This window comes from Sus scrofa, chromosome 9 (genome assembly GCF_000003025.6).
Source record: "Sus scrofa isolate TJ Tabasco breed Duroc chromosome 9, Sscrofa11.1, whole genome shotgun sequence".
Lineage (NCBI taxonomy): Eukaryota > Metazoa > Chordata > Mammalia > Artiodactyla > Suidae > Sus > Sus scrofa.
The window spans coordinates 73756631-73780651 of NC_010451.4; the positions used below are offsets into that span (position 1 = coordinate 73756631).

The window sequence follows — 24021 nt, forward strand, 5'->3', positions numbered from 1 at the left end:
TTAGTAATTCTCTTTAGGGGGTGGAGGGGAGCACCTGTGGCATGCCAAAGTCCCCCGGCCAGAATCAAACCCATGCCACAGCAGTGATAATGCCAGATCCTTAACTGGCTAAGCCACCAGGGAACTCCAGTATTTCTCCCCCCCCCTTTTTTTTTTGCTTTTTAGGGCCGCACTCATGGCATATGGAAGTTCCCAAGTTAGGGGTCACATTGGAGCTATATTTGCCAGTCTACACCACAGCAACTCAGGATCCAAGGCATATCTCTGACCTACACCATAGCTTAACGGCAACACCATATTCTTATCCCACTGAGAGAGTCCAGGGATCAAACCTGCATCCTCATGGATACTAGTTGGGATTGAACCTGCTGAGCCACAGTGGGAACTCCTCCAGTATTTCTGTATGAAACAAACATTAAAGTTTTACTACAAAAAAAAAATAGATATCTGTTTTTCTAAGGCAGCATTCCAAATACCTAACATGATTAGTTATAAAGGGAAGGATTACTGTTAATAGCTGTAGAGGTTGATTCTATGATATGAGAGTTCTGTGACATAAAAGCTGTCATAGATGAGGGGAAATTTGAAATGAGATTTAAAAGGAGGCGAGACTTTGGGGGACTGATAGAGGGAGGCTGGTAGAACATCTTAGCTAAAGGCAAGAGATACCTGCAAGAATCTCAAGGGGACAAGCAGGATTATCAAGTAGTTTAGTAAAGTTGGGGTGAATGAGGACAAAGGTAAGTTATGGGATCTGAGCACCAGAGAGTCATTCATCTCATCAGTGTCTTTGAGCAGTGCCATCAAAGCAGTGCCACGAAACTATGTTGAAACATCAAACATGGAGACAATACATAGCCAGTAGGAAGAAGAAATAATAAAGAATTGATACTGGGAGAGGAAGCTGGACAAAGAGACGTTTTCCTTCATGAGAAACTGTCTGGGGCAGTTTTTAAGTTAAGAAAAGGGAAAAAATGAAATGAGAAAGAGAAGTGACAATAAAGTAAGTTAATGTAACAAAGCATAGGTGGCGGACACACACTGGGCATTATCTCAGAAAGGACACTGGACAATTTTCCTCCAAGATCACAAGGAAGTCAAATCTATGAGGGACAATAGCTGAAGAAATCTGAGGCAGAAGAAATACAACATTGAGAGAGTGTTTATTATATGGCTCTGGACACAGGAAGTTGAAAGTGAGGAGTCTTCAACCCAGCTGGGAAGCATTTAAAAATACCAGCGCTGTCAGAGATAGAAAACAAACTTACGGTTACCAGAGGGGAAGGGAGTGGGAGGAGGGATAAATCTGAGATTAACACATACACACTACTTTATATCAAATAAATAAACTACATAGTCCAAGTGTATAACACAGGTAATGATGTTCATTACTTGTAAAAACCTATAATGGAAAGAATCTGAAAAAATACATATGTATAACTTAATTGCTTTGCTGTATGCCTGAAATTAGCACATTTTAAATCAACTATAGTTCAATAAAAAGATAAAATACCAGTGCTGGCTCACACTTCCAGAGACTCTTATATATGTGGTCTGATGTGGAGCCCAGGTGTCAGCATCTTAAAATATTCCTCAAGTGATTTTAATGTCCAACCAGGGTTGAGAGAAAGGCTGGGATGCCTGGATTTACAGGCAGTAGAGAAGGTTTGAACTCCTGTGGAGATGAAAGAGGCAATAAGGAGTAATATCTTTTGACTAAAACTCAGGAGAAAGTGAGGCCAGAAGAGTGAAGATAAGTTTTCCTGTGTATCTGGTGGGTGGGTGCAGCCCTCTGCATTCTCCTGCCCCTTATTTATTTAGTTCACACTCCTTATTATTCCTTCCACCTGTTTGCCTTTATTCCTGACCAGCCCCAGGGCTCTTTGCTTTTGCATCACTTCCCTTTTCATCATCTGCTTCCCTTGCCTCTTCCATTCTTCACACTTTTCAACTTTCCTAATTTTCTGCCCATTAGTTCCTTTCTACTGTCCTGTAGCCAAAGGAACAAAAATCACTCTGGCCAGGCAGGGAACAGAAACCAGTCAGTTTTGATAAATGAACCAAGCCCGAGCTGCTTGCAGAATCCAGCAGGCCTGCAGGATCTAGCACTGCCACTGAAGCTGCAGAGAAAGTTGAAGCAGGAGAAGCAAAGGGCAGAGCACCCTCCCCATCCCCCACCCCCTTTTCATGCATTTACCTGCAGAGCGATCATCTCAGGTTCTTCTGGAAAAGCCACCGTAATATAGACCAGTCAAAGAATATGAGTGAAATAGTAGCAACCAGCTCTTGCTTTCCTGTGCCAGTGGGTATGACTGGGTGATAAAACTACTTGGAACTGTTTTGTTAACAAGTGAGAGAATGGAATTTGAAATAGCTTGAACAACAACAACAAAAAATTCATTAAACAGAAACGTCCTAAGGACGCCAAAGACAGATAAGGACTAAAATCCAGAACTACAATTTTCCAGATGTCTCTCCCATATTTTCCCCTGTATTAGGCTGGATTTGGTTTCTTTTTTTTATCTTCCATCTTGCATGCCAGTGTGCTCTGCTGCTTTTCATCCCAACAGTGATAACTGTTCCATGGATAACAGTTCCAGCCAGAGAAAGTGTGTGTATGTGTGTGTGTGTGTGTGTGTAAGAGAGAGAGCCCTAATTTTAGTACACTTAAGAAATAATCCACAGGAGTTCCCACTGTGGCTCATCCATAAGGAACCCGACTAGTACCCCTGAGGACACGGGTTCCATCTCTAGCCCCGTTCAGTGGGTTAAAGATTCCGCCTTGCCTCGAGCTGCGGTGTAGATCGAAGACGTGGCTTGCTTCTGGCATTGTTGTGGCTGTGGTGTAGGCTGGCGCTCTGATTGGACCCCTAACCTGGGAACTTTCATATGCCACAGGTGGGGCCCTTTACAAAAAGAAAGAAATAATCCAATTGGTTTATTGGGGTCAGGTGTTGACTTTAGTCCTGGTCATCTACAGCTAAAACATTCAGCTCTTCAATACCGTCTTCGCTGCCAGGTTTGCACCCTTCTAAATTAAGGGGTAGAAGCATGAAGAATCTGAGCCCCCAAAAGGCAGTTGCTCCAGAGACAGACTGTTTGAATCTTGTTTTGTAACTGAATTTTTAAGGTATATAATTAAGAATACATATATCTTAACTTCCCTTTGAAGTTCGACACGTAAAATCTCTATTTTGAAATAAAATGAATAATATATTTCTTAAATCAAAGACTGTATTCACCCAGGAAAAATGCTGTAAGTGTACTTAAATGTAAAGAAAATCTTGTCTGGAAAAATTACAAATGTAGTGAATTTAGGCAGGTATCAAACTTCACTTAAGCTCTCTGAGTGTGAAACAGAAGATGGCATACAGCCTCCAGAAGTGCATTGCACACCTACACAAAAGTTAAAAGAAGAGCTACTAGGGAATATAATATATAATATATAACATATATAATGGATAGCCGGGACCTACTGCATAGCATAGGGATATCTACTCAACACTCTGTAGTGACCTATATGAGAAAAGATCTGAAAAGGCATGGGTGTATGTATATGTATAACTGATTCACTTTGCTGTGCACCTGAAACTAACACAGCATTGTGTTTATCATGATTTTTATTTTTCCCCCTTATAGCTGGTTTATAGTGTTATGCCAATTTTATACTGTACAGCATGGTGACCCAGTTACACATACATGTATACATTCTTTTTTTTCACATTATCATGCTCCATCATAAGTGACTGGACATAGTTCCCAATGCTACACAGCAGGATCTGATTGCTAATCCATTCCAAAGGCAATAGTCTGCATCTATTAACCCCAAGATCCCCATCAATCCCACTCCCTCCTCCTCCCCCTTGGCAACCACATGTCTATTCTTCAAGTCCATGATTTTCTTTTCTGTGGAAAGGTTCATTTGTATTGTATATTAGATCCATATATAAGTGATATCATATGGTATTTCTTTCTCTTTCTGACTTATTTCACTCAATATGAGAGTCTCTAGTTCCATCCAGGCTGCTGCATATGGCATTATTTTGTTCTTTTTTATGGCTGAGTAGTATTCCATTGTCTATATATACCACATCAAAAATAAAATAAAATTTTAAACAATTTAAAAAATAATAAACACAATCACAACTACTTTCAAAGTTACAAAAAGAAAATAGATAATAAATTTTTTAAAAAGTCAAATGAAAATGATGAAAAATCAGCCATAGTAAAAAAAAAAAAAAAAAAAAAAAAAACTTTGGTGTTCTATATTCCCTCATAGTCTGACACTACAGCTAATGACAGACCAACTCTAATTAGCATGGAAGCCCAGTTTTACAAAACAAAGATGAAATTAAATTGTTAGCCTTTGAAAGCTAATAGAACCTGTCAAGTAAGGTTTAAGAACATTAATTGACAATTTCCAGGTTTAAAGATTAAGTCTTAAGAATTAAATTTATATCTTTACACACAGGGTTCAAAAATTTCCTAATTTAATGGTAAAATAACATAGGATAAATTTAGAAAAGCCAATCCTGGAAACTTCTATAATTTGTGAAGAATAGAAATCTTAGTTGTGGTAATAATGATACTGCTTTTTCTAGACTAGAGTCCTAATAAATTAGGATGAGGCAGTGTTTACTATTTTATGAATGCTAGCTTCCAAAACTGAACATTTAAGTGATTCTAATAGTGGCATGTAATATGAAAAGGATCACCACTATTTTATGTAACTGTGACCTTCAACCCACCTTGGATAAATTCAAAGAAAAGTGTTCCCAATCTATTCATTGTAATGTGGACTAAGTATACACAGAAGACTCCCTAAAAGGTTATAAAGATGGGGTGGTAATTAACAGCATCCCAAGAGTTGCTGTATGGTTTTAGAATGCAGATATTTTTCCTTGAAAGTAACTTCCACAACCATACGAATGACTCTTAAGTAACAAAAATGGTTACTAATAGAAGGAAAAGCTGCCTCAGTGGAAGGGCAGCAAATGAACAATATTTCCCATCCTTGAAGCTTCCTTATTCATAGGAACATGTTTGGAAATCATATATTTAGGAAGTTGAAAGACATGTCAGTTCATGGATGCTTTTGAGTAAAATAGAAGAATGCAAGTCATCAACATTTTAGCCAATTACCTGAGGGTGTGCTCACTTCATATTGATCTTTTCCTACTTCTTCCAATTTATAATACTTATTGAAATCTCACACAATCTATCTTTCTGTGTTGTTTGATCATTTGATTATTTATATCTTATTTTTCATATTCTCTCTACCCTTGACTCTCCATAATTTTGGAAAAAAATCATTTGCTCTATCTCTACTTGGCTTATGATGATTTTAAATGCCCTAGTCAGTTTCACTGAGTTTATCTATAAATTGAAACACTGAACTGCAGAAATTTAATGTATGTTATTTTCAGTCAACTTTAGATGAGTGATAATTACCCAAATATTTACCAAATAATTTGATGAGTTCCTACAATATTTTTTCTGTCTTCACAGGGAGAGTATGCATTACTAATCATTCTCAGTCAGAGGTTCTTTGTAAATGAAATATCTAAATTCATAGCCAATCTGTTATACCAAATTGGTGTTATGCAAGAGCATTTGCATTAAAGATCTTTCACTTTGAAATGAAATTTTGTACAATCTAACATTCATGAGAGAGGTAAATAACTGGGTTTTGCAAAGACTGTTCATCAAAACCTTTGTTTAATAGAGGGGGAACAAAGAAATCATTAAATATTGGTGGAAAATGGGGTTTCTGCTTTGGGAAATGCACTCATTCAGCCTGACGGCCCCTAGAACATTCAGGAAGTATCTTCTCTCATCTGGGTAGAGTGGCAGTGCCTGGAGAAGTTAATGAATGCATGTCCAAATTGAACCTCTTTGGTTGGCAGGTTTTCCTCCATCTCCGTCTGTTCTTGAGAAGAAAACAACTTTCTTGACCTTTTAAATAGCTGAACTTCAAAATAATTTTAGAATTTGCATATTTTGAGCTTTTTTTCTAAACTCTGGACACATACAATACAAATAGAATCCTTACCTTGTTACCATTTTCTAAATAGCAAAAATGAGATAGTGGTCACCCTTAGACAGGACATGTGTCTCATTCACTTTGTCATCTTTACGATGATAATCCTGCTCAGCACATAGAAAATAGTTCAAAAATTCCACTTGTGTTATAAAATGAACGTCATACAAAAATGAGGAGAAAAATAAAATTGCAAATGCAGCTGGGGATAAACATGTTAAATATTTTATAGTATCCAGCTTTTGACCAAAAAAACTTACTAATCAGGGCTTTCAAAATTTGTTCATTTTTTTTCCCTTCAAATCTTTAGTGTCTCCAGTAATGTACTAGCTGGAAGATATACCTAAATGTTGTGAATTTTCAAGGTGAACATAGAAAACTTGAAAAAGGAAGGACATAGAATAAATAGAGCTTGCCTGATTCCTGAAAAGGGCGCAATGCCATTATCAAAACATTTTAAATAACTGTGAGTTAGTTATAACAATCAATGAGGATATTTATGTTATTATGTTATTAAGAAAATTACTTGCAGAATGCATTGCACAATATTAAGACAACTTCCAGTGTAGCTAATTGATAAATCTAATAGATTCAAATATATATTATACACACCGTAATATTTAAACAAAAATAACTATAAAATCTAATATATACAAAGGTAATTCTGCTTATCTTCAAGCTTTATCTGAAAGCCAAGATTTGTCTTTTAACCACATATCCTCAGACCTGTGGGAAAAATATCCCTTTATAGGGGATGGGGGCACAGGGTGTGCCATACAATTAGGTTCAAATCTAATAATCAAAAATTAACACAATGTTTCTAATGCATTAGCAAACAATAAATGAAATTCTAGGACATGAATACAGGAAATTTATTTCTCCTTTGAAATTCTGGGACAATTTCAATGCACAGTGTTTTTCTTAAAGTAACAGCTAGTGCTAAAATTTAAACTACAAGCAAGTCTTACAATTCAGGGGAGAAAAAAGAATCCAGAAATGCTTCTGCTGAACGAAAACACCCCCTACTCCTTCTGCAGGACCCTCATGCATTAGTTCTCTTAGATACCAATGCTCAGGCTAGCCAACATTTCTGGAAAGTTAGAGTGACCTTCTGTCCAGGTTTTTCTAAGACCATCCCTAAATATGCTTTATGGTTCCAGCATAATAATTAATGAAGCCAACTTTCATTCCCCAAAGTGTTTCAGTCTGGATAATAAATTATAGAGTTACCCTATTTTAGGTTAAGGCAACAAATAGGAAATTTTATTATTGATATGGATTGGTTGCTAATGAGATTTAACTAAGAAAGTTTTCATTATGTAGCAACTTTCCATGAAGTAAGCTGACTTTTAAAGGAGCAGGAAAATGCTGTATTAAATAAAAAATTTTAAAGATATTTTATAACTTTTTTTTTTTTTGGTCTTTTTTGTTGTTGTTGTTGTTGTTGTTATTGTTGCTATTTCTTGGGCCGCTCCCGTGGCATATGGAGGTTCCCAGGCTAGGGGTGAATCGGAGCTGTAGCCACCAGCCTACGCCAGAGCCACAGCAACGCGGGATCCGAGCCGCGTCTGCAACCTACACCACAGCTCACGGCAACACCGGATCATTAACCTACTGAGCAAGGGCAGGGATCGAACCCGCAACCTCATGGTTCCTAGTTGGATTCGTTAACCACTGCGCCACGACGGGAACTCCGATATTTTATAACATTTTTTAACAGCTGCAAAAAATTTTTTAGAGTCCAGTTGGAATGAAAAAAAAAAAAAAAAAAAAAAGGCAAGCAGTCCTGAGAAAATTCCTGAAAGAGTTTTATTTTCCTTAAAATAGGGCTTTATTTGAGGCACCAGATTATGGTTGTATTTCTTCCTACCCAGAAGAGGCCACATCACATTAAGTCTTTGGCCACAATTCTGTGGTAGATGTTAGTGTATCATCCTCTCCATGTGTGATTGAGTCTGAAGCGTTAGCTCTACAATGTGAGCTGCCATTCGTCAAAGTTTGCTTCTCCTGTGTTATAATGTCCACGGCAGTGCCTAAGTAGCCAGGCGACAAAACCACTATACACAAAATGCTATCACTGGTGTTGGCTGAAAGGCAGAACACGTTGACCCAAGGTTATTTTCTGATTCAATTAACATTTATAGAAAGCCTATTATGTTCCAGGCTTTTTGACACAAATTTTTTATCTGATCCTAATAAGAACCTGTGAGGTATGTGTGACTTTATGGATGGGGAAATAGAGAGTCAGAAAAATTAAGTGACTTGCTTAAAGTCACTTTGCTGGTAATTGACAGCAGGTTGAATCAAATCCAGGCTGATTGATTCAGCATATGAGCTCTTTCTACCCCACCCCTGCTTACATCTCTGGCTCCAGTCTTTGATGCCTGGCTAAGAAGAGTTTTCAGATGGGTAGAAAACCACTTCCTACTATACCAAGAATCCCTGCATGGAGGTAAAATGGAACACTCCTATTTCATCTGAAAAATCTTCAACACTTGCTTTAGGAAAAATAATAATAATAATAAGGTGGGCAGATGGCATTATCTTTCTCTTTCTTCCTTCTCCTATCTGCCCTTAACCATTGTACAAAGGCAATTGTCCATTTCAGTGGGAAGACTCTATTATTGTGATGCCTCAAGACAGACTTAGCTTCTCTATTTCATTATTTTTTGAAGATATAAATGGGCTAAGTTCTTCAGCCTTTTCAGTTTCCAAACTGAAAAGTTGACTCTAAAATTAAAGAGTATCAAAAGGCCAAAAAAAGAGCAGGAAAATATGAGATTCTTTTCATTTAGCTTTCAAGGGTTCAATGAATCATTTGGTTCTAGAGATATTTGAAGTATAGTTAGCAAATACCAAATCAAAGGAAATAAAAATGCCTTGAGCTACACAGTCATGGCTGCCGCAGAGGTCAAAATGTCTGGGATGAAACATGGTCCATACTACGGCAGAAGAGAAATCGGGGCTTTTAAGACACCACAGTCTTGCTACTGTTTGAAAACCTGCCATTCCGGAAGGCCTCCCACAACTGGTCAGCCAGCTTGAACAGTCCTTGGTTCCTACCTGTTGACAGTCCTGTGGGGCTGCCTGATGACAGCTAAAGCCCAAAGTTTCAGTTGCCTTCAGGGCAGTTTTGGGAGCTTCTGTTCCCTGCAGCTCTTTGAACTACAAAGGAGCATGTTATTTCCATCACTCCAGTACAAGCTCTGGGGAAACAAACTCTAGGTAAGGAGTTTTAACAAAAATGTATTTTCAGTATAAATTTTTGGAGCTTCCCAATAAAGGAACTTGGTTAGGGGACAGTGAGGGAAAGAATGATTTAATATGGATGTAAAACCACATATTATAAGGTGCTGGTGACTGTTGGTCACAGGGTGTTCAGTGGGAAGGACTTGGAGAGAGATGAAACAGGTCTTCAGGCTTCCCAGGCACACCTCCCCAAATGAATAGCATAACACTGAAGGATGTGAACAGGGAAAGAACTGGAATCTATGTTACTTTGGAAAGTAGTGTCTTGACTGAATGATATAAGGCTAGAGACAAAAAGAACTGTACAAAAATAATGTACTTACCTTAGTAAATTTCTCACATGAGTGTAGATTCATAATTCAGAAACTATTTTCTGGAAGATCCTTTTGTGGAGCAGTGGTAATGAACCCAACTAGTATCCATGAAGATGCAGGTTCCATCCCTGACCTCGCTCAGTGGGTTAAGGACCCAACATTGCTGTGAGCTGTGGTGTAGGTCACAGATGGGGCTCAGATCCTGTGTTGCTGTGGTTGTGGTGTAGACAGCAGCTACAGCTCCAATTCGACCTCTAGCCTGGGAACTTTCATATGCCTCAAGTACAGCCCTTAAAAAAAAAAAAAAAAAAAAAAACACCAACAACAAATGAAACTATTTTCTATGTATACTGCAGCTAGGCAATAAAAAGGTATATATTGTAGACAATGACAGCCAGTTTTTCCACTGTCCATTGTAGAAAGAAGTTAAAATAACTGAGTAGTCTTCTTCTGAAGTGTCAATCTCATCACACGTCAGAAACATGACACCTAATACAACATGAGATCCTAAAGAGGATCCTGGAAACAGTAAAAGGACATTAATAACAAAACAAAAAAAAAGCTGGATAATTTTAATAGTCTTTGGCTTCATTAATAGGATTGTTTCAATGTTGATTTCCTAAGTTTTGGTAACAGTACTATGATAATGTAAGCCCTAACCTTAAGGGAAGCTGTCTGAAGTATATACGGTAACCTTCTGTGCTATACTTGCAACTTTTCTATCCTTCTAAATTTTTTCTAAACAAAAAGATTTAAAACCCAAAGCAAAATGTATAAGAATATTAAAAGCAGTCATCTTTGGATGGTGAAATCTAGACAGTTTTAATTTTCTGCTTTATACTTTTCTGTTTTCTAAAATTCCTACCATGAACATGAATATTTGAAAAAGATGTTTTTATTTTTATCAGGAACTTCCTTATATGTGGCTTTGGTTGTGAAAAAAAAATTAACCAATTTTTATTTTAAAAAATAATGCAAAAATTTTTATACTACATATTAGAAAGTATCTGAAAACTAACAGCAAAGGAGATTGGGCTTTAATAGGGAGAATTCCATGCTAGTGCATGTTGCTTTTACACAAAAAATTAAATTGTCATTGAGTCATCATTTATGTGTTAATTACAAGCAGACTCTTATCATTTTTGAAAGCTGAAATGATCTCAGATAGTGTGTGAAAAGGCTGCTTTCACTGAAATAGTTGAAGAATGTCATGATGCTACTTTTAATATTATGCTCAACTATATATTGTTTTCAATTTTCAAAGTATTATAAGTCCATAAAATATACTTATTTTTATAAAAGCTTACCTGTTTCTTGGAAGTTTGGCAGGCACTGTAGCATTTCACAGTGTCTCCAAGTCATTATTTTGACGTTTTATTACGTAACTCTGTGGCTGTGATAGATGGGCCTGGAAGGAAGACTGTTTCCGTTTAGGCTTCTGGACAAATGACAAGGAAGAGCTGAAATTTGCAGAACCAGGCTTCCACTGTTTTCATTACTTAGAATCTGAAGGGTCCACCTGAGAAAACACCTATATCTTGGTTTCTAAGTAATTTGAAATATTTGTTTAAAAGTGAAGTAAATATAATTTCAGGAGAGTTGCTGAAAAAAACTGAGCAGCTAATCAGTGAATTAATGGAAGGCTGATGCGATAGAAAACCTAAATCAATCTTTTATCCTTGCTTTTTCCTATCCCCTCACATCTGGAACCACTTTTCACATTGTGAAAGAAGGATGTTCAATTTTTACTTTCAAAAGTTGAGCAAAGAAGATATGACAAGATTATTAGAGAGCTTTACTAAATAGGATATATTGCAAAGGTACCTATTTGTAGCATACATATGATATATAATATACATACATATATATAATATATAATGTTCACAATAAGTGTGTAATGACAATTTAAACATAAGAATGCTCTAACGCCGTCAACTCTATCTCCTAGGTAAGATGAATGTAGGCAGGATCTATGAACAATAGCTTTCTGGGTAACTGTAAAAGAAAAGATGATTTTTATTACACTTTAAAATGTAAGAATTAGCTTAGTATGATAGTACTTGAGTTTGTTTCATATTTTATCCAATCATGATCATTTGTGGTTAATAAAAGTGTCATCATTTAATGGTGGCCATCTGGATACTCCAGTTCAGGCCCCTATAGATCTTTTTTCAAGGAATCATAACATGGAATTAAGGTTTGTTCACTGTTTACAGAGCTTTTGGCATCAAAGATGATGGGACATTCTGCTTGAGAGTGACTTTGAATCTGTTCTAACCTGTACATTAGGATAGTACTTGGGATATTTCTTGTCTTGAAAACATGTTTGTCTTCATACCTTTGAATTTTATGTAGGCTGAATCAGGAGACTGTTGCCTGGTACTTGACAGGAATATTTGATCAAAGTGTTAGATGGAACTTAGTGGTAGAGCTTTGTCATTGCATATTTTAAAGACAATTTTATTTGGATGGTCTGTTTTATTTGGATGGCCTGTTTTCCTCAGACTGATTTTTCAGTAAAGGTAATGAGACATGAAAAATACACAGACACCTCAAGGGGTGTCAAGTTGAAAACTTTTATAAGCAAGATTTTTGTTCAGCTCATCCTAGATAATTTAGCAACTTTGACTACCATCCTCTGAGATAAGTAACTGAATTCGAATGGTATTTAGGCTAAAAGGAATATATCTTTAGATCATTTATTTTGCTAAAACTTCAATATAGTACAGACAACTAACCTATTAATTAAATTCTAGAAAGCCAAACATAAAACTGGTTTTGAGTATTTTAGAACTGATGACCTATTCTAAGATTACACATTCCTAGGAAACTGTATTCATTTTTTTCCTCCTCTTTGAAAGTATCTCAGGAAACTATTCTTAACTTATTATATTAACAATGAATTCTCCCAAAGGCTCTTATTGGTTGCTATTGTACTCACTAGGTTTTATTCCCTTAAAACTCACCACAACTGTTACCACACATCCTGACAAGTTTTTGTGTGCAAAGCAGAATGATCATGAGAGTGTGAGTAGGTGGTAGTGGGTAAAAGAGTAGTGAGGCAAAAGTGTTGGAGGTTCTGTGAGGGCTTATTATGCCCTATCTCATTTTTTTTAAGGCAAGTTCCCAGGTGAAGAATCAAACCTGTGCCACAGAAGTGACAACACTGGATCCTCAACTGGTAGGCCACTAGGGAACTCCAGTGCCCCATCTCATTGAGTCAGCTTCCTACCCTTGCAATTCTATGGCCACTGACCAATTGGCCTTACTCCCAAGCTCTTTGCTTAGTTGACTCATCTCCATCCTCCCAACCTCAGCTTCTCAGAGAGGGCTTCTCTAACCATCTCATCCAAAATGGTCTCCTTAGTAACTCTCCCTCTGATTTCCCTACTTCTTTATCAAAATATGCTTGTTTTGATCATCTCTGGATTTAGCTTCTCTCTTGTTGCTCTACACTTTATTGTGTCCCTCATGCCCAGCCAAGTGCATGCCACGTTGAATGGCTTATTAAACATTTTGAAGAACAAAAGAATGAATGAGCCCTTCAGCAGTCCACATATCACTTACATGTGGAATACAATAAAAAAAAAAGATACAAAATAATTTATAAAACAGCAACAAACTCGTATATTTAGAAATCAAATTCAGGGTTACCAAAGAGAAAATCATGGAGGGGAGGGATAAACTGGGAGGGCGGGATTAGCACATATACCCCACTACTATAGAGAGAATAGATGGGTAACAAGGACCTACAGTATAGCCCAGGGAGGTCTACTCAGTGTTCTATAACAACCTATTTGGGGGAAAAGAATGGACATATGTATATCTATAGCTGATTCACTTTGCTGTAAAGGTGAAGCTAGTCAAACATTGTAAATCAACTATACCCCAATAAAATTTAAAAACAAAACAAACAAAAAAACCCAGCCCTGTGACAGAGATAAAGCTAACCCCAGTTCACAGAAAAGGAAACTGTGCTGGAAGAGATTACATGAATTGCTACCCAGCTAAAAACGGAAAAGCTAAAATTTAAACCTAAATGTTTCTGACGCAAACGTTTTCCTGCCCCACCAAAGCTTCAATTAGTCAGCTTTTAAGACCTTTGGGTAATTGTCATAATATTATTACTCTTTCTACAGGCAATTGTTCTCCTATATTAACCTTGAATAAGCTGAATAGCACTGGAAAAATGTAAACGTTTAAAGCAGCTAACATAGCACATACGGTTTAAGCAATGAACGAGCAATTTATTTGGCTTTGAACTTTCTTTCCCCTAAGAACATTTAGCATTTTAGTGACAACTTGATATGACCCTTCAGATGTTTAGATCTTCCCTACACCTAGGCTATTTCATTCTTTCTCTAGGTACTCCCCTCAAACCATGGTCAGTTTTCAATAAAACAGAAGACATACTATAGCATAAATTTTCTGCCCTGACTTCATTATTAAATTGGGTAAAACTGAATTGAGGGGAAAAGTAGCATTTGTCTGCAAAGTATTTGTCTAATCAATAAACAAGTGTATTTCTGAAGAAATTGAACCTTCAAGTGATAATAGGGTTTTTAAATACTAGGGGTTTTTTGGTCTTGTATGTTACCCACTTAAAAATCTGTTTAGTAACATAATATGTTTCATGAAGTAGGTTTGTATAATCAGATATCACATTTCATTAGCCTTCTGTTTTCTGGTAGCATTTTTGCAGATATATGAATATTCATTATTCAGTGAATGTATAATGACGTGAACATTGTCCCGGCAAAGCTCAAAGGAATAGCTGTTATATATATCTAATATAGTCCTGAATGCTGCTTACTAAATATTTTTCTTTCTTCATAAGCACATGGGAAGATTTCCCTTCTTGCCTTCTGATATGTGGGTGGCTATGTGATAGACTTTGGCAGTGAAGTGTAAACAGAATGTCTCCTGTCTTTGCTGGACACAAGTGTAAAGCACTGTTTATCACATCCCATTTTTCTTCCTTCTGTGATTATGAAGCTCAAAGATGAGACCCGCTCATGTCAGCACCGAAGATAACATAGTGCAGGGCTACCTAGACAACTTGTATTAGGTATGTGGCAAGAGCAAGAAATAGATTTTGGCATTTTAAGCCACTAAGAATGTTATAGAAGCATAACCAAGCTATCTATCTAGCTAGCTAGCTAATCTAGCTGTCTAGATATTTTAAAGCCAACAAAGAAACTTGCTGTTAATTATATCTCTTTTCAGTAACATTCAGATGACAAAAGTGGTTGCAAAGCAAACACAGTTGAGGTGGAGCCTAGGTGGTGAAATGGAAAAAAATGGACTTGATTAAAAGGTAATGAGATCTAGTTTTGACTTTACCACCACTTACCTCTGGGATCTTAGGCCATCTGATTCGTGTAATGACCTCATAGTTTTATCACTTTTTAAATGGTGGTTTGGATCATAGTGCTCCCAAAGTCTCTTTCACAATCATTAGCTTAAAAAAAAAAAAAAAAAAAAAAAAACCTCTTTTTTACAGTTTCTTGTAATAACAGAAGCAGGTAAGTGTCAGAAATAATAACAACTTTAATTCTTATGGAATAAAAATTTACTGTCTTTAATCTTTCCTAATTGTCTTTTATGCAATTTATATTGTTATAGACTTAATTTTTTAAATGTTGATATTCTACTTATTAAATATATTTATCCTGTGAATTAAAATTTTATATTAATTTCCCCACATATTTTATAGTTCTTAACTTTTTTTTTTTTTTTTTTGCTTTTTAGTGCTGTACCTGTGATATATGGAAATTACCAGGCTAGGGTTGAATCTGAGCTGCAGCTGCCAACCTCCACCACAACCACAGCACTGCAGGATTAGAGCCACTGAGTCTGCGACCTACACCACAGCTCACTGCAATACAAGGATCCTTAACCCACTGAGCAAGGCCAGGGATCGAACCAGCAGCCTCATGGATACTAATTAGGTCTGTTACTGCTGAGACACAATGGGAACTTCCTAGAGTTCTTAACTTTTAAAAAGCAATTTATCCAGATAATAAGCCCCACTGGATACTATTAAACTTGAAAACCTTCATCTAGCCCTTCAAAACATTTTGATAAAAGCTACATTCCCTTTCTCTCCCAAACGTATCTTAACTAATTACTTCTGTGTGCCAGTTATTTTTTTCTGAATTGTAAAATAGTCACACAGAAGTAACATAAAATAGCTCCAAGTAAGCAGCTAAAGGCAGTTGCATGGGTAAGATTGTGCAGTTGTATGGCAATTAGGGAGCAGTAGAAGGAGAGAGCACACTTATGTTCTCTAGAGCCAGTAAACAATTCCTTCTTCCTTAATTAAGGAACAGATGTCCTCTTCTCATCTAGCACCTAGAATCCCAAATTCATAAAGATGGACAAAGAATCCACCTATAAGAAGGCATCTTCTTTCTTTCTTTTAAAAAAAGCAGAAGTGAAGTCATCATTTTAACATTATTCAGACACAGAAACCTCTTGAAAGATACACTTTCCCATGCTCCCTCCTCTCAAAAAGAAACTATTAGACCTCATAGTTTGTAGAAGATATCGTCTCTATGACAAAATCCAATTGTGTTGCCAATAGGAATCATGACCAATGTTTTTACACATGGGCCCTTTGGAAAAGAAATATTTATTTGATTGAATCTTCCTTCCATTTAAGATTGAGAGTGTTTTAGACTTACAGACATAGGGAACAGACTTGTGGTTGCCAAGGAGGAGGGAGGGGGGAAGGAAGTGGGGTAGACTGGAGGTTTGTGGTTAGTAGAAGCAAATTATTACATTTAGAATGGATAAACAATGGGATCCTATGTACAGCACAGGGAACTATATCCAATCTCTTGGGAAAGACCATGATGGAAGATAATATAAAAAAAGGAGTGTGTGTGTGTGTGTGTGTGTGTGTGTGTGTGTCTGTGTATGATGGGGTCACTTTACTGTATTGCAGAAATTGGCAAAACATTGTAAATCAACTATACTTTAATAAAAAATAAATTATAATTTTTAAAAAGATTGAGAATATTTTATTTTTATTCATCATTAAAATTTAAATTTCTCTTGATGATATCTGAATTAATGAGTGAAAGGAAATTTAAGGGAAGTTGTTGGTACATGTAGAGTCAGAATATTTTATGTAATAGAATATACACATATAGGAATATAATTATTTTTCCTTTTTTGCCCCTCTTCTTCAGCAAAGAGAGAACTTTTAGACTAGCATCCAATTTTCTTCCTGTAGAACCCTATGATGATATGAGCTTTTAAAATTACTTTAGCATATACAAGTTAGTCCATTTTATGTTTATGTACATCCCAGAAGGATATTCAAATGGTGAATCAGATCAGTAAATTCCCTAATCAGCTGCTACTTTTAAGTTACAGGAAGGTAACATCAGTGAATAAAAACATCATCAATGTCATACTCCCAAGAAGTAAGTTACCTAGTTAAAAATGAAAAGTGCTTTTGTAATAAGAATGCACTATCTGAAAGACAAAGTGTATGATACAGTACTGTCAGATTTTGAGCCAAAGAGTCATCTGCAGCTGTTATGGTCTGCCTTGCTGTCGGCAGATATAATGGTTTATGTATCACCAAGACAAAAATTAGAAATACTTCTAATTACTAATAAATTACTCAATTATAAATTACTCAATTCACCCCATGACACACAGAATTTTTTTCTTCTTCTACAAGTTAAAGTGGCAAGTAAGGTAAGAGGCTGTAGGCTCATTTTGTGTTTCTCTTTCACTTATATTCTTATACTCTATTACTATAGTAATATTAAAGTTTCTATAGAACATGAACTTGAATCTCACATGGTAAGCTATAGCAGTAAGAATTTTATGCTAAGAAAATAGCTTTGGCTAACTTGAAGAGAAAAGGAATCTCGTTGAAGGTTGCCCACATAGTCATTCTGGGAGCTTGGGGATCAAGAACAGAAAAGGGAGATGGACAAATGAAGGTTGGATAGAGAGCAGGAAGCACATTCCTGACTCGTGAGCACTCTGGCTGGTCACCACTGGCAGTGCCACTAGTGGACATCAAGCTTATTGTCTTTTGGTTTGTGCCAGACCATTCAACATGAGACACTCAGGCTGTGCCACTGGTCTCCACATCTACCTCTGTTCAATGACTGATGCTGAGGCTTCTGCTGTTAGTAGTCTCTCAGCTGCCCGCATCTTTTGAAGTCCTCGTTGGAAGTATCAACTGGTCAAGCCTGGATTCTGAGCCTATAGCCAGGTACCAGAAGGGCAGGAGGAGAGTGACTTCAGCCACTTTAGCTTCTGGGGTGGGAAGGAACACTGACACAGGCAGAGAATGCCCTGTAATAGGAAGTTCCTAGGTGCTGGCAACCAATGTCCACTTGAAAGCCTAGCCATGGCAGTTTTCAGTGCAATGGCAAGGACATACAACCAACTGAAAGATGCATTATATATATTTTTATTTAAAAATACACTTCTATTGCCTGAAAATAGTGGAATTTCTCCCCAAATGTCATGTCACAAATTAGTAAACTTCAGCTTAATATGATCTCTTAATTGTCATAAATTTGTCATTTCTTTTTTCTTTTGGCTGCACATGCGGCATATGGACGTTCCCTGGCCAGGGATCAAATCCATGCCTCATCAGCAACCCGAGCCATTGCAGAGACAATACTGGATCTTTAACCTGCTGTGCCACAGCACAAATTCCCTAAATGTGTCCTCTTTTAATTATGGTTGCACAAAAATCAGTAGATAGATTCTATTTCTTTTTAAAATTTATTTTGAGAATGTATGATGTATTTCTGAGTGATCTAAATTATGTATTAAAGTTATGCCTTCCTTTGTGTTTTCAGATTGCATTCATTCACTCAGTAAATAGTTATCGAGCATGTGGTCACTGGGAATAGACCAAATCACACAACCATCAGTCCTAATTCTTATCGAACTGATCATTTACTTTGCCTACACTTATATCCAGTTTCAATCCTGTGTTCCTTTGACCCCTCAGGTGTGGGAGTAAAGAAGAGCAGAGTCTTTTCCAGCTATTTCTGGGGGGTTTACTGCTGGTTTGCTCATCTGTGAAACTGGTACAAGGGCTGATGTTAAAAGTGAGTGAAGCAAGTCTTCTTAAACTGCCATAATCCTATATATTTTTCCCAGATTTGACTTTCCAACTATGTTTATTACTGTTTTTAAGGATCTTATTTCTTGTACTTGTAGGTACAAGGCTTTGAAGAGGAGCAGTGGACTTGAACCATACTTTCTCTTTGCACAAGAGCAGGTGTGACATAAGTACATGAATTTGGGGCATAAATTTAAGCTGTTTCTCTCTGACCCCTGTTCCCATTAGTCCTCACCTGTGTGTCTGGAGTGGTGCTATTTTCATCTCCATTATGGAGTTCCTAGATTGGGGGGTTATTTCATAAGCCATTTACACCCATTTTTCTTAGTCTGTAAGATCTAAGAAGAGGGCAAGAAACAGCTCGCATTTGCAAGAACATGGCCTAACAAATTAGGTACTTTTTTTCTTTAAAATATTTTTCTTATGTTCATCTTCTTTGCACGTTCAATTTTCCTTTTACTAAGGAAATACACTTGACTTATTTTCTTCATCTTTAATGTTTTGCACTTTTAATATGCTGTGCCTAGCTGTGGGACGTGGCTTCTTTATAACCTGTTTGCATCATAGTGTGGCCTATCAATCTGAGCACTTGTGTAATTTTTATTCATTATCGCTTCAAAACTTGCCTCATTTCCATTTTCTCCATTTTTCCTTTAGGAATATTAGATATATGTTGGAATCCTCATTTTTCAAGTCACTATAAATTCTATAATCCAGTGAACAGACCAGAAATTTTTAGCTCTGAAGATTTATGGTAGACTTAAAGAGCAGAGTTATGAGGTTGCTAATATTTTATCACTTGCCTTTCATGAATGAGAATGCACCACTTATTCAGAAAGAGCTAAAAGAAAGCTCCTATTTCCTCTGATTTCCTTTTTCAAGAGATAGCAAGGTAACAGATATGAAGAAAAGGCGATGAGTGTACTCTCAATGACAGTGAGATGTGGACAACCCAGAAATGCTACAGTGACTGGGTATGCCAAACTGCTTCCAACACTGTGTAATGTCCCATTCTCTGACCTGAATAAGTCCTTGATCTACGTGCCGATGAAAGTTCCTGGTAAATAAGAAGTCACCACTTACATTAATGGCTCAGTGGGTTATACATCTTGTCATTGTAGGGCTTTTGGTGATATACAAATATTGTGGCTAAGAACAGAGGTCAAGTCTAATTACTCAGAAACAGGGAGAAATGTTAAAACAAAACAAAACAAAAAACTAGGTTTTCTGGAATAGAATGCCCTACCTACCTGATTAACTTGGATCAGAGATGTTGATAAACCTCTTATGTTTTGAAGTGGGATTGGTGATGGAAGCGGAGGAATATTAAATGGCTTTCTTCACTGCCTCTACCCCGTTGTGCCTTGTGGCATCCGTTCTTGACCTCTTAGGCAGAACATTCAATTTTAGCCCATTTTCCTTCAGTTTTATAAAGTGAAAAATATAAGAAGTTTAAATTAGCAATAATTTTCGGCCCCTATTTAACATAATGGCTACAGTACTGTGCTTCCGACATTCAGAGAAGCTCAGCTGATAACTGAACTTGGAATGCCATTAACCATGTCACATATTTTTATTAAGGATTTTCTATGGCCTCTGGGATTTTAGTGAGAGGTAATAAAAGAGATATGTTCTCTAGTAGGAAACGTTAGTTTACTCACCAAACACTTCTTGAGATCTATGATTGTGCCAAGTGCTCTAGGGAAAACACAGGTATTTAGTGTAAGGTCACTTGTATTGGCAGATGCCATGTCCTCGGTGCTCAGTTTCCACTGAACCTTTGAAAAAGGTCATTTTTATGGCAATTTTGAGGATGAAAATGTGTAATCAATAAAAAGAATGTACATCCGTTGATCTCCCTTAAGAAGCTATCTGTGTGAGTTCTAACTATTTTAGAACTACTGTAAAAGTAAATTTAAATTATTTAGTTATGAGAAGCTGCAGGCATGGCACCCACCCCAACCCTACCCTACCCCCAAAATGAGAAGCAAACGCAAAGAGAGTTTAAGGGGAGCTGACTAGCTTACACCAGTCGAAAGTTTGCTTGTCTTTCAAGCAATAAGCTAGGAGAGAATCCATTAAATATGGAAGGAATTTTAATCTAATAGTGTGATTTCTTTAACAAAAGTCATCATATTTGTTCTGCATAGAATTGGTGTGTGTGTGCGTGTGTGTGTATGCGTGCACATGCAAACAAAAAAACTCACCTTTCAAATAAAGTTTAAATAATTTAAATATAAATATACATTAATATGAAATTAAAACTGTTTTTCTTTTTAGGGCTGCACCTGCAGCATACAGCATATGGAAGTTCCTGGGCTAGGAGTAAAATTGGAGCTATAGCTGCTGGCCTATGCCACAGCCACAGCAATGCAGGATCCAAACCCCATCTGAGACCTATACCACAGCTTGCAGTAACACGGGAGACTATGTCAGGTTCTTAGCCCACTGAGTCACAATGTGAACTCCGGAAATTAAAACATTTCAAAGGACTGTTTGTGAAGACACTGAGCATTAAATCTACTATAAGGAGGCTAAAGCATTTCATTCCAATAAATTTTCCAAAATACAGGTTACCTAATGTAACAATTATACTCCAGTTTCCTTGAAAGGAAAAAAGCTTATATTACATGCTTTAATGCCAATGGATTTTTCAATAATGCAGAAAGCTTAATAAATTATCACCATCTAAGACTATTTATTCATTAATGAGATGAAGTTGAAGAGAGAGGGATACTTATAAAATACGTATAAATGACAAAGTTTTTCATTACACATTAATATCTGTTTTATCTGGACTTTTATTTCAACTATGCTATGATTTTTCCTGTCCCTTCCAAAATTCATTGTAGTCATGAGAAAATTCATAAATACTGATAAAGTCAGATTCAACTGTCTGCTCTCATGTGAATCACACCATGATTGTAGATCTTTGAAAAAGGACAGATAGGAAGAGTTTTTATATAATTTTGCATATGAAACTGATCCTTGCTGAAGTTGCAAAGTTGACTTAATTAGTAAAAAGAAATTTAAACATTAGTTTTTCTTTTTGAGTGTCATAAATTCTTTGTAGAATACTAACTTTTTTTTTTTGTCTTTTTGCCTTTTCTAGGGCCGCTTTCTGCGGCATATGGAGGTTCCCAGGCTAGGAGTTGAATTGGAGCTGTAGCCTCATGGTTCCCAGTCGGATTCGTTAATCACTGCACCACGACGGGAACTCCTCTATTAAAATTTAAGTGAGGGATTCTCATTTAGGAAAAAAATAGCTTCTACATTTTTTAAAAGGATATTTATCATCAATATAACCAGTGTTGTACTAGGGACAGCTTGTACCAGCTTATTAGAGCCTGCATATGCTTTCATAACTCTGTGTTCAAAGCTGCCACATTTGGTAGTTTGAAGTAAGTGTGGTGGGAATATTTATACCACAGAAATTGAAAATTACTAGAAATAAATTCTCCCCCCTCTCAAGAGAGCTGGTTTACCACTATATATCATTAAATATAAACATATAATGAAAGAAAATATGAAATTTGTTTGGAGTCAGGATCTAACTTCCCAATAGGGAAACATTTTAGGTTTTTGTTCAGTTAAGATTATAAAAGATTAATGTGGTTCTTCACAAAAATCCACTATACTTTGTTAAAATATTACCCAAGTATGTTGAGGTTCCTCAGAAAGAATAAATTGAATAGATTATGTGTTGCCTATCAAAACACTATAAACAATTCAATAGTTAAAATAGTGTGGTATTGGTGCAAGGATAAAAAATTGGATGGAACAAAATACATATACAAGAAAAAGACCCTATCATATACCATAGCAATATCTAAGGAAAGAAAAAAGTATTAATATTTACCATGAGAATAAGTGGTTGGTGCTTTGTAAATAAAACATAAAATCATTCATTCCATTACCTCATACCATAAATCAATATTTCAAAATAGAAGAAAGTTAGAACTATGACAATAGAAAAAGTAAAGGGAGATGGAATGCTTACCAACTTTTTCCAAACCTCTACAGGTAGAACACTTTCTAAGCACTCTCCCTTTAAGCTTCTGCTTCCAGAAAGTTGAAAATTCTGTTGGTCTCCTTCTAACATTTACTCAAGGTAGGTACACTAAAAAACAAAAAGCAAAAAGACCATAGATTTAAAAAGCTTTTTATTATTATTATTATTATTTTTTTTGGCTACGCCTGCAGCGTGCAGAAGTTCCTGGGCCAGGGATAGAATCTGAGCCACATCAGTGACAATGCCAAATCCTTAACTGCTAGGCCACCAGGGAACTCTGAAAATCATAGTTTTTTAAAATCATCAGATTGTCAAGGGTACAGAGAAACATAAATGAACTAACTTCCAGCAAATGATGATCCTTCCCAGGAAAGACAAATAAATAAAAAACAGATAAAACAGCTGATTTTTTCCCTGGTAGGACTGTGGGAGGAGGAGAAAATAGCCAAAATTTTATCAGCAACATGTGGGCTAGTGAGACAGATTAAAATTCCCAAGCGCCTGTGCATATGCAGAACCACAAAGGAAATGGCCACCATTGAGTACCAGGAACCCATTCTAAGTTCTTCTTAGGTAGTATCATTTATATATCACAGTAACCCTATGAGGTATTAATGGTACCTTTGTAAAATATTTATTCCTGTTTTACAAATACAGTAACTGAGGTTGAGAAGTCATTGCCCCAAGGTTACAATGTAAATGGTGGAGCCAGGACTTAAGCTCAGGCAGTGTGACTTCATAGTTTTCAGTCTTAGCTACGATGCTATTCTACTTCCCAGTAAATAGTGTGTCAAAGTTTATTCATCAATATGGCCTGTCAAGTTATTTACTAACTGAATGAACTCAAATTATCAAGTACTTTCCCCTCTTTTTCTACAAGGAAGAAAATCCAATACACATAATTAGAAACTTAAGAGCACTGGAAAATGACGAGAACTAGTTTGACAGAAACAGAAGCTCTTTATGGGTACAGGTGCTAGGGTTTTCTCCTCCAGAATTCTGATGTTTAAAATGATGCATATTTGTTTTAGATCTAAGAACTATTCTCTGCTCAAGTAGTATCCAAGAATTAATTTGCATGCTAATTTAAATTCTACCAGGATTATGTATAATTCTCCTTTTCCTCATTATAGAGACCTATGCTTGATATCTGTAGGGGATGGAGCAGATAAACTCTCATTTATGTCATTTGCATCTAGCAAACCTGTGTCAGAACACTTCCAAGGACCAACCCCTAGGGAAATGAAGTGCCTAGATATTTTGTAGAAAAAAATTGTACATCTGGGATTTTTCTGAA

The 24021-nt window shown here is 36.5% G+C and overlaps 2 long non-coding RNA genes across 2 annotated transcripts in view; both read right to left on the reverse strand.

Moving 5' to 3' along the window:
• LOC106504955 overlaps window positions 1–2190 on the reverse strand; it is a 51938-nt gene extending 49748 nt beyond the window's left edge. The window contains exon 1 of the long non-coding RNA XR_001298947.2: window positions 1514–2190. This is a non-coding gene — a long non-coding RNA (uncharacterized LOC106504955). The remainder of the gene's footprint in view (window positions 1–1513) is intronic.
• Window positions 9879–20971, reverse strand: LOC102163120. The gene is made up of 4 exons (XR_002335818.1): window positions 20374–20971; window positions 19963–20131; window positions 14957–15064; window positions 9879–11122 (listed from the first exon to the last, which is right to left on the reverse strand). It is a non-coding gene; the product is annotated as an uncharacterized LOC102163120 (long non-coding RNA).